General features: G+C 45.3%; 1 long non-coding RNA gene across 1 annotated transcript; it reads right to left on the reverse strand.

The window, feature by feature from the left end:
* Positions 1 to 6,140: 6,140 nt before the first annotated feature.
* Positions 6,141 to 9,834, reverse strand: LOC135971497 (uncharacterized). Its single transcript, XR_010587759.2, has 3 exons — positions 8,980 to 9,834; positions 7,664 to 7,775; positions 6,141 to 6,245 (listed from the first exon to the last, which is right to left on the reverse strand). It is a non-coding gene; the product is annotated as an uncharacterized lncRNA (long non-coding RNA).
* Between the last annotated feature and the right edge of the window lie 34 nt (positions 9,835 to 9,868).

Consider the following 9,868-nt stretch of genomic DNA (forward strand, 5'->3'; position numbering starts at 1 on the left):
GCAGCGAGCCAAGATCGCACCACTGCACTCCACCCTGGACGACAAAGCAAGATTCTGTCTCAAAAACAAGCAAACAAACATGACAAAATCTGCAGAATACACATCTGTCTCAATAGCACATGGAACAGTCTCCTGAACAGATCATGTTAGGTCACAAAACAAAGCTTTAACAAATTTAAGATCTAAATCATTTCAAGTATATTTTCTAACCATAACGGTATAAAACTAGAAATCAACATCAGGAGGAAATTTGTAAACTTTATAAATACATGGAAATTAAACAGCATGCTCCTCAACAACCAGTGGATCAATTAAAAAATTAAAAGAGCAAATTTAAACTGTCTTAAAACAGGTAAAATTGAAAACACAACATACCAAAACCTCTGAGATGCAGTTCTAAGCAGTTCTAAGAGGGAAGTTTATAGCAGCAAACGTGTATATTAGTCATGTGTGGTGGCTCAAGCCTATAATTGTTAGCAGTTTGGGAGACAGAGGCAGATGGATCACCTGGGGCCAGGAGTCTGAGACCAGCTCAGCCAACATGGCAAAACCCTATCTCTACTAAAAGTACAAAAATTAGCTGGGCATGGTGGCACACGCCTGTAATCCCAGCTACTTGGAAGGCTGAGACACGAGAATCCTGGAAGGCAGAGGTTGCAGTGAGCCGAGATCCCGCCACTGCACTCCAGCCTGGACAACAGAGGGAGACTGACTCAAACAAACAAACAAACAAACAAAAAACCTACATTAAAAAAAGAAGAAAGACCACAAACAAACAACCTAATATGCACCCCAAGGAACTAGAAAAATACGAAAAACTAAATCCGAAATTAGCAGCAGAAAAGAAATAATTGCTATTAGAGCAGAAATAAGTAAAATAGAGACTAAAAATACAAAAGGCCAATGAAACAAAGGCTTAGTTTTTTGAAGACATAAACAAAATCAACATACCTTTAGCAAGACAAACTACAAAAAAAAAGAGAGAAGACTAAAATAAATAAAATCAGGGATGAAAAAGGAGACATTACAATTGATACCACAGAAATACAAAGAATCATGAGAGACTGTTATAAAAAATTATATGCTAAAAATTGAATAACCTAGAAGAAATGGATAAATTCCTGAACACACAACCATCCAAGACAGAATAATGAAAAAATAGAAAATCCGAGTAGGCCAGTAATGAATGAGTGAGGAAATTGAATCAGTAATAAAAAAAAAAAAACTTCCATCCAAAAAAAAAAAAAGGCCCAAGACTAATGGCTTCATGGGTGAAATGTCTTTTTTGCACAGAAATAGAAAAAATACCCTAAAATGTATATGGAATCACAAAAGACAAAACCCAAGGCAATCTTGAGCAAATAGAACCAAGCTGAAGGCATCCCAATAATTGATTTCAAACTGTATTACAAAATGATGGTAATTCACCATGGTCCTGGCATAAAAATAGACATGTAGACCAATGGAACAGAATAGAGAGCCCAGAAATAAACTCACAATTTTATGGTCAATTTATTTTGGACAAAGGTGCCAAGAATACATAATTTAAAAAAAAAAAACTAGTCCCTTTAATAAAGGCTATTAGGATATCTGAATATCCACATGCAAAAAAAAAAAAAAAATTAGACCCCTGTCTCACATCATATATCAAAATTAACTCCAAATGGGTTAAAGACTTAATTACAAGATCTGAACCTATAAAACTATTAGAAGAAAACATAGAGGAAAACTCCACATTAGTCTGGGAAATGATATTTTGGATATGACCTCAAAAGTACAGGATAACCCAATTTAAAAGTGGAAAAAGGACTTGAATCAATGTTTCTCAAAAGAAGACATACAAAAGGCCAAGAACGTGAAAAAATGCTAAACCTCGCTAATCATCAGATAAATGCAAATTAAGACAACAATGAGATATTACTTTATAGCTGTTCGAATGGTTATTTTCAAGGAGATGAAAGATAACAAGTGTTGGAGAAGATATAAAGTAAATGGAATTTTTCTACACTGTTGGTGGGGATATAAATTACTATAGCTATTATTAAAAACAGTATAGAAATTCCTCAAAAAACTAAAAATAGGATTATCATATGATCCAGCAATCAAAGAAATCGGTATGTTGAGGAGATATCTGTATCTGTGTTTATTGCAGTGTTATTCACAATAACCAAAATATGGAATCAACCCAAGTGTCTATCAACAGATAAATTGATCAAGAAAATATGGCATATATATTATATATATAACATATATAATATATAATATTATATATGTTATATATAATATATAACATATATAATATATAATATTATATATGTTATATATAATATATAACATATATAATATATATTATATATATATAATGGAATATTATTCAGCCATAGGAAGAAGGAAATTCTATCATTTGAAACAATTGGATGAACCTGGAATAAAATTGTGCTATATGAAATAAGCCAGGCACAAGGAGGACAAACATTGCATGGCTTCATTCACATGTGGAATCTAAAACAGTTTAACTCATAGAAGCAGACAGTAGAAAATAGCAGTTACTAGGGACTGGGTGGGGGATGATGGGGGAGATGTGGGTCTAATAATACAAAATTTCAGTTAGAAGGAATATGTTCAAGGGGTCTGTTTACATAATGGTATTTGTAGTTAATAACAATATATTGTATATTTGAAAATTGCTAAAAGAGGAGTTTTTAAGTGTTCCCATCATTAAAAAAAAAAAATTTGAGATGATGGATATATTAATTCGCTTGATTTAATCATCCCATATTGTCTATGTGTATACCTATGCAATATATATACAATGATTATATGCATATGATATATATCACTTCACTTTGTACTCCATAAATATATAAAATTATAATGCCAATCTACAATAAAAATAAACTGAAAAAATAAATTAAAATAGGATAACATAGAGTGTGGAATAATAGACGTTGGAGACTCAGAAGAGTGCGCAGATGGGAGGGCGACGACGGATGAGAAATTCCTTCATGGATACGGCGTACACTATCTGGGTGATGGCTACACTGAAAGCCTACACTTCACTGTGCAATACATCCATGTATCAAAACTGCACTTGCACCCCTAAGTTTATATAAATACATTTTTTTAGTTGTAACAATTTTTTCAAAAGGAGTTAGGCCCACTTATTGTCCCTGGGGAAGGATGGAGGGCCCTGGGGAGCCTCAAGGAGAGGAAGCAGAGTGGGTTGTAGAGGCTGGGCTGAGTCCAGGGACCAGAGGGAGCAGAGAGTCTAGGAGCATGCGGTGAGTGGCAGAGGCGATGGCCGGCTCCCTGTGTGCCCTGCAGGGAGCAGTAAATATGAGTCCAAGAACTGGCAGGTGATACTCATGAAGGACATGAGTGTAGGCTGGGCCAGGCAGGGGCATTGTGTGGGAACAAAATGGTCAGCTCAGGGAATGCTGCTGAAGGAGCATTCTGCTATGCTGCTGAAGCTTAGCTCCTGAGAGGAAAGGAGAAAAAAGTCAGGGAGGGTCCTGACCAGGGAAAGGGCTGGCTACACACACACGCGCACACACACACACACACACAGAAACACACATACAGAGGTATTTGTGTGTTTGTGAGACAGAGAGAGAGAGAGATTTTGTGGGCTCTTCTGTGGTTTAATCTCTCTTAATACAGCCAACAAAAAGCCAGCTGAGTTACTCACACCTAAAACCTGACTTGACATCCTAGATTGGCCAGCACTAAGAAGTCCCTTTGAGTTACTGGAAACTTATGAAAATAATGCAGGCTCACGTTTCAAGAGTAAAATTTGACAAAAAGCACTGTAATAAAAAGCAACAATCTCCTAACCGTGTCCCTTCTGCATCTTTTCCCCTATCCTTCCAGGTCTTGTTTCCCAGAGAAATAATTGTACGGCTTCTGTTTGGGGTTTTTCAGGTTCTTAACTTCCTTAAGTTACCTGTTTATATCACCACTACCTGTCGACTGGCTTTCTGCTGTGAGGGGTCAGGGCTGTGAGTCATCAACAGTGCTCTCTACCTCCTTACCCGGTCCTTACTTCCTCACTATTTACACTTCCTCACTATTTACACTTCCTCCAGGGTTACAGCTACATTTTTGAACAAATACCTTTCAACTAAGAAAGTTTTACAGAACTTCAGAGATAAACGGAAAAAAATATACTGCTCATTAACAATAGTGGAAATAAAATACTTGAGACGTTTCAAGCAAAATGAGCCCGTAACAAAATAAAGTGATGAGACATGTAACACAAGAAACGGTGGTGAACAAAACCACCAAAAGGAGTGATTATTGCTGTAGCAGCTGCAAGTGCATCTGTGATGCTTAATGCAATTTCTAGGACACAATTCCTAAAATAGAAGGTGAAAAGATTCTATGTTAGAGCATCCGAAATTTAACTTCCACATGACTTCAACAAAACCTGGAAGTTTGGGTGGGGAAGAGTAGAAAGGAATGGAAGAGGAGTAAAAGCATGATCAATATTTTGTCTCATTCAGGAATGACCAGCACTTCTAGACATTAAAGAAAAAATATAAAAGTGTAGATGTAGTTTACAGTCTGGGTGAGGTGGCTCACACCTGTAATCCCAACACTTTGGGAGGCCAAGGAGGGAGCACTGCTTGAGACCAAATGTTCAAGACCATCCTGGGCAACATAGTAAGATCCTGGCTCTACAGAAAAATTAAAAAATTAGCCTGGCATGGTGCGTGCCTGTAGTCTCAGCTGCTTGGGAGGCTGAGGTGGGGGGATCACTTGAGCCCAGCTTGAGCCCAGGAAGTCGAGGCTGCAGTGAGTCATGATTTGCCACTGCACTCCAGCCTGGGTGACAGAGCTAGATCCTCTCTCAAAGTTTATATATATATATATATATGGTTTATAAACGTTTAAGCATATATAGAAATAGGTCATAGAATGTTCAAACCACTAGAGGGGACACAAAGAAAGAAAACTGCATCACCCAGTCGCAGAAGCAAATATAAAACAGAAAGCATATTTAATAGGAACAGAAAACAAGAGAACAAAACTAAGTCAAAGCAAATTATTAATTGCTATATATGTGACAAATTTAATTTCCCTTAAAAATGGAGATTTTATCTGGAGGCAGAAAAGGTGACACTTCTTGTAATAGTTCTTAATAACGACAAAAGCAGCAAACACTTACTACTTATAATCCAGATACTGTTTTAAATGCTTCTATATAGCAAGTTTTTTTGTTGTTTTTTTTGTTTTTTTAGACAGGGTCTGGCTTTGTTGCCCAGGATGGAGTGCAGTGGCACGATCTTAGCTCACTGCGACCTCCACCTCCCAGACTCAAGCCATCTTCCCACCTCAGCCTCCAAAGTAGCTGGGACTATAGGTATGCACCACCATGCCTGGCTAATTTTTTTAAAATTTTTTGTAGAGACAGGGTTTCGCCATGTTGCCCAGGCTGGTCTCAATCTCCTGGTCTCCTGCCTTGGCCTCCCACAGTGCCGGGATTACGGGTGTGAGCCACCACACCTGGCCTAGCAACTTATTTTTAGTAACTTATTTAGAGATAAAATAAAACAAGACCACAGAAAAAGTTTGTAAACAAAGGAATGGGCAAAGACAGTCTAGCAGGAAAGCAAAAAGGAAAGTTGAAATTACAATAGTAATATCACCTAAAAAATAATAGAAGAAAAAAATTTAAACATAGCACAGATGTTTGACACTGGTAAAAGATACAGTCCACTTAGAAAGTGAAATACCCAGGCCGGGTGTGGTGGCTCACACCTGTAGTCCCAGCACCTTGGGAGGCTGAGGTGGGTGGATCACTTGAGGTCAGGAGTTCAAGACCAGCCTGGCCAACATAGTGAAACCCCCATCGCTACTAAAATTACAAAAATTAGCTGGGCGTGGTGGTGCACGTCTGTAGTCGCATCTACTCAGGAGGCTGAGGCAGGAGAATCGCTTGAACCCAGGAGAGGGAGGTTGCAGTGAGCTGAGATCACACCACTGCACTCCAGCCTGGGTGATGGAGCGAGACTCCATCTCAAAAAAAAAGACAGTGAAATACCCAGCTAATACATTGCAGCAAAGAACAAATATCAAAGCTTAGGGGTCAGAGGGCCAGGACCTTGGGGAGGCCAGGCTGTTTGGGAGTAGAGGGTGTGTGTGGCTCCTGCAGCTCTCACATTCTCAGGAGCCAAAGATGAGCACCTGCGGTCCGGAGGGAGCCAGTGGGCTGCTCCTCTTCTAGTGGCTCTGCATGTCTCCATCTGTGTGACAAAGCACAATGGTGGGCACTGTGCCCGCTGACAGGCACCAGAAAGCCAGTGTGAGCTCCCTGGAGAACCGCCAAGGAGAACATGCGCTAAGGAAGCTCAAGGGCCGCGTGTGGGCTGCTGGGGGAGGTGGATGGGGAATAGTCAGAAAAGGAGGAATTCACTCCTTGTGAGGCTGGCATGACTTTGCATTCTGTCTCCTCTTGTAGCCCACGCCAGGCGTGAGAACAGCCTTTGCCCTGGGGATGAGGGTTCTCCCACCAGCCCTCCAGAATTCCCTCAGACGACCTCATGGCGAGGCTATGCAATGGGGCCTGTTCTCCACTGTCCGAGTGATGGCTCCATACTGGCCTGGCTAGCCCCTGGCCTTTTCCTACCCCACGCGTGCTAATTACCCCCCTCCACGTGGTGGCCGCTGCCTTCACACCAGCTGCAGCAGGGAGGCCTGGCTGGGGCCACACACTTCCGAGCGGGGCGGGCGTTCCCCGGGTGCCACTGTAGCCACCCAGACTGTGACCGCAGACCCAGGCCGCCTGCTCTGCAGATCAGGCAGGATCCCCACCCTCCTGTGTGGGCTACAGCCGCCCAAACTGCAGCTGTGGGTCTGAGCCTCCCTGAGCTCTTGGGTGGGAGCCGAGGACAGGCGGGATCTGGCCTTCCGCGTGCAGCTGCAGCCGCCCGACCCACAGCTGCAGACCTCGGCCTCCTGCTCCACGGAGGAGGCAGGAGCCAGGACAAGCAGGAGCCCTGCCCCTTCCAAACTGACGGGGCAGGAGCTCCCCAGGTGTGGCTTCGGCCACGCTCCCAGGAGCAGGACCCCAGCATCTGTGCAGCCTGCACCGCCGGGGCCTGGGAAGACCCAGCCCCCCAACCCCCATCCCTGCAGGCTCAGGGGTTCTGGTCCTCACTGCCTGGCCTCTCTCTGCTCCCAATCTCGGAGCGGGGTTGGGGCCTGGCCAGGGACCATGAATGGCAGTGGGAGGCAGACAGAGTCCCTGGAGGGAGAAGGCAGGTCCCCAGCAAGGCCAGGGAGGGTCTGAAGGTCGGGCCCGCAGTCCCTGGGACCGGAGTGGGGACTTGTGATGTCTCCCTCTGGCTGCCCATGGACCAATCCGCATGCACTTCCTCCCCTCAGAGGTGCATAAAAGCGCCAGGCTCAGCCAGAGCAGGGCAGAGGATGGAGAAACAACAGGATGACCAGCTGCAGAGAGAAACTACCCTCTCTGCTGAGAGCTTCAGAGACCTGCAGAGGCATGCCGGACAACCTGCCTGTGGAGAGGAGCCGCTGTCTCCAGGGGCTTCTGTCTGCTGAGAGCAGCAGGTGGCAGGAGGACCAGCGGGCAGAGAGGAGCTGCCCTCTCCAGGGCCTTCTCTGCTGAGAGCTGAACACTCAGTGGGACGGGAGGACTTACCTACAGAGAGGAGCTCGCTGCAGGTCACCTCTGAGCTGTTCCAACGTTCAGTAAAGCTCCTCTGCATCTTCTTCACCCTTACTTCTCCGTGTACCTCATGACCTCATTCTTCCTGGAGGCGGGACAAGAACTCAGGTGCCACAGAGGTTTCCAGGAAGAAAATCGACACCCCAAAGATCGCACACAAGGACAGATGAGGGTCCGTTCTTTCCAGTGGCACCTGTAGCCTGCCGGGGGCTCAGCACCTACCTTCCTTTTGGATCTGAGCCTTTATGCATTTACTGGGTCTTGGAATGGGAGGCGCGGCTGGCAGGGCGCAGCTGCTGTCTACAAGTTTCCTGCTGCTTGAGGCACCTGATATGCAGGCGGTGGTGGCAGGTGGTGTCCCCCTTCCGCATCCCACCAGGGCTGTGTCTACGAGTCACAGAAGTGGACTCTGCCCATTTCTCTCTCTCTTTGCATTTCTGATGTGACAATCTCACCTTTCCCCAGGCAGCATGGAGGAACCCAACCTAAGGGCAATGAAAAGCTTAGGCCATGTTCTCGTTTTTGAGCAGCCCCTCTCTACAAGTGCAATTTCCCTTCTCTTTCACTCCCCTGTGTGGCATGCAAGGGCCTCTGCAATGTGGTCCCATCCATTTCTGTTCAGCCTTCCCTTCCGCTAGTGAGCCACACACTGGCCTGGCCAGCCCCGAGCCTTTTCCTACCTCCCACGTGCTAATCACCTCCCTCCACGAAGAATGTCTGTCCTCCCAGGCTGCCCCATTGCTTCCCTGATCCTACTGTTTATGCAGCATCCATTTTCAGTATACCTTGTCCCTGAGCCCTCCTCTGTCTCCCCAGGCCCGGGGAACTGCACCCACTGTTTGAGCTCACTGTTCAGCCCCTTTGCTGTCCTAGGGACATCTTTCCACATTAATAAGCCTGGGTGCCCAGTCTCGCCAGCCTGTCTGAGCACGGACAGTCACCTCCAGGTCCATGCCTGTAGCTCGTTGGCTCCTGTCTCCCTCCCATATAGAGCCCTGCCACCTGCACAGGCCCCTCTCCAAACATAGGCCCTTCTGGGAGTCCCTGCGGTGTCCTGCTGGGGCAGAAAAATTTAAAATACATATGCATTCATTTACTCCAAGAAAAGTAACAGGCAAGGCAAGGGTTAAAAAGAAAACAAGTTTTCCTCTGCCTAGCAAGCTCACTTCAAGGACAGATAAGATAATGCTGTCCAGAAAACCAAGGCCAAAGGAATAGGCTCCAGACACCCCCCGCCCCACTTCCAGAGCAAGGGTAAAGGAAAAAGAAAGAAAGGCAAATTCTTTTACTGTTACTCTTTCCTCAGGCTTCTTCAGCGTGATCGTGTTTTACGAATGTCTGTATTTAGTCAGTTCTTGTTTTTCTTTCAATGCAGCTACAAGGCCACCGGCTATGCAAGGCCACAAGTTATGCTGTGCTATAGATTATGTGACCTATCATATGATTAACTGCTTTTGTTTTGTTTATCGTAAGTCCACTTACAAACACCCCACCCTGTCTTTGTTTAGGGCTCAGCTTTTTGGACGTGAGTCCACTGAGCCGGTGTGTACCTAAAATAAACAATCCTCCTGATTTTCACATCCGTCTCTCTGGTCCTCAGTTTACCACAATATTGCATGTGTTTGAGCGGCTCGTGCCTCAGCTCTGGCCTGTTCCCTGGAGGGGATGTCAATGTGGGCTGCAGCTGGGTGGCTAGTGCCTCAGTCCACTTATGCCCAAGTCGCACCACGGCCTACAGTAAAATGGGGTGGGCTGGGGTGGGGTAGTGCTTGCTGCTGCTTTCTTGAGCTCTGCTCCACTAGAGAAATCCCAGTCCAGCACCCCCTGCATTTCCAAGCTGCACGCGAACAGGTTTTGCAGGCTGCACTAACAGCAATGCCCCCAGGAGTTACTCCTTACTGACCTCGCCCTGAGGAGAAGGTTATGGTGGGTTAAAAACTGGGCGTCAGCCCCTTCCTCATGCTTAGTTAGTGGAGACTGCAGTCGACTCTCTTTCACGTTCGGAGACTGCCCCCTGCCTCCCAGGAGTCCCAGCTTCACCAGCACAAAGACGCTGCACCCAGCTGGGGCCTTTTCTCCCCACTTTGAGCCTCTGCAGCCGTCACTCTCTACAAAGCTCTCAGATACCTTTCCCCTCCTTCTGTGACCCTGGAGAGATATTTTACATGAGAATTCGAG

Source organism: Macaca fascicularis, chromosome 6, assembly GCF_037993035.2.
Source record: "Macaca fascicularis isolate 582-1 chromosome 6, T2T-MFA8v1.1".
In the NCBI taxonomy this organism is placed as follows: Eukaryota; Metazoa; Chordata; class Mammalia; order Primates; family Cercopithecidae; genus Macaca; species Macaca fascicularis.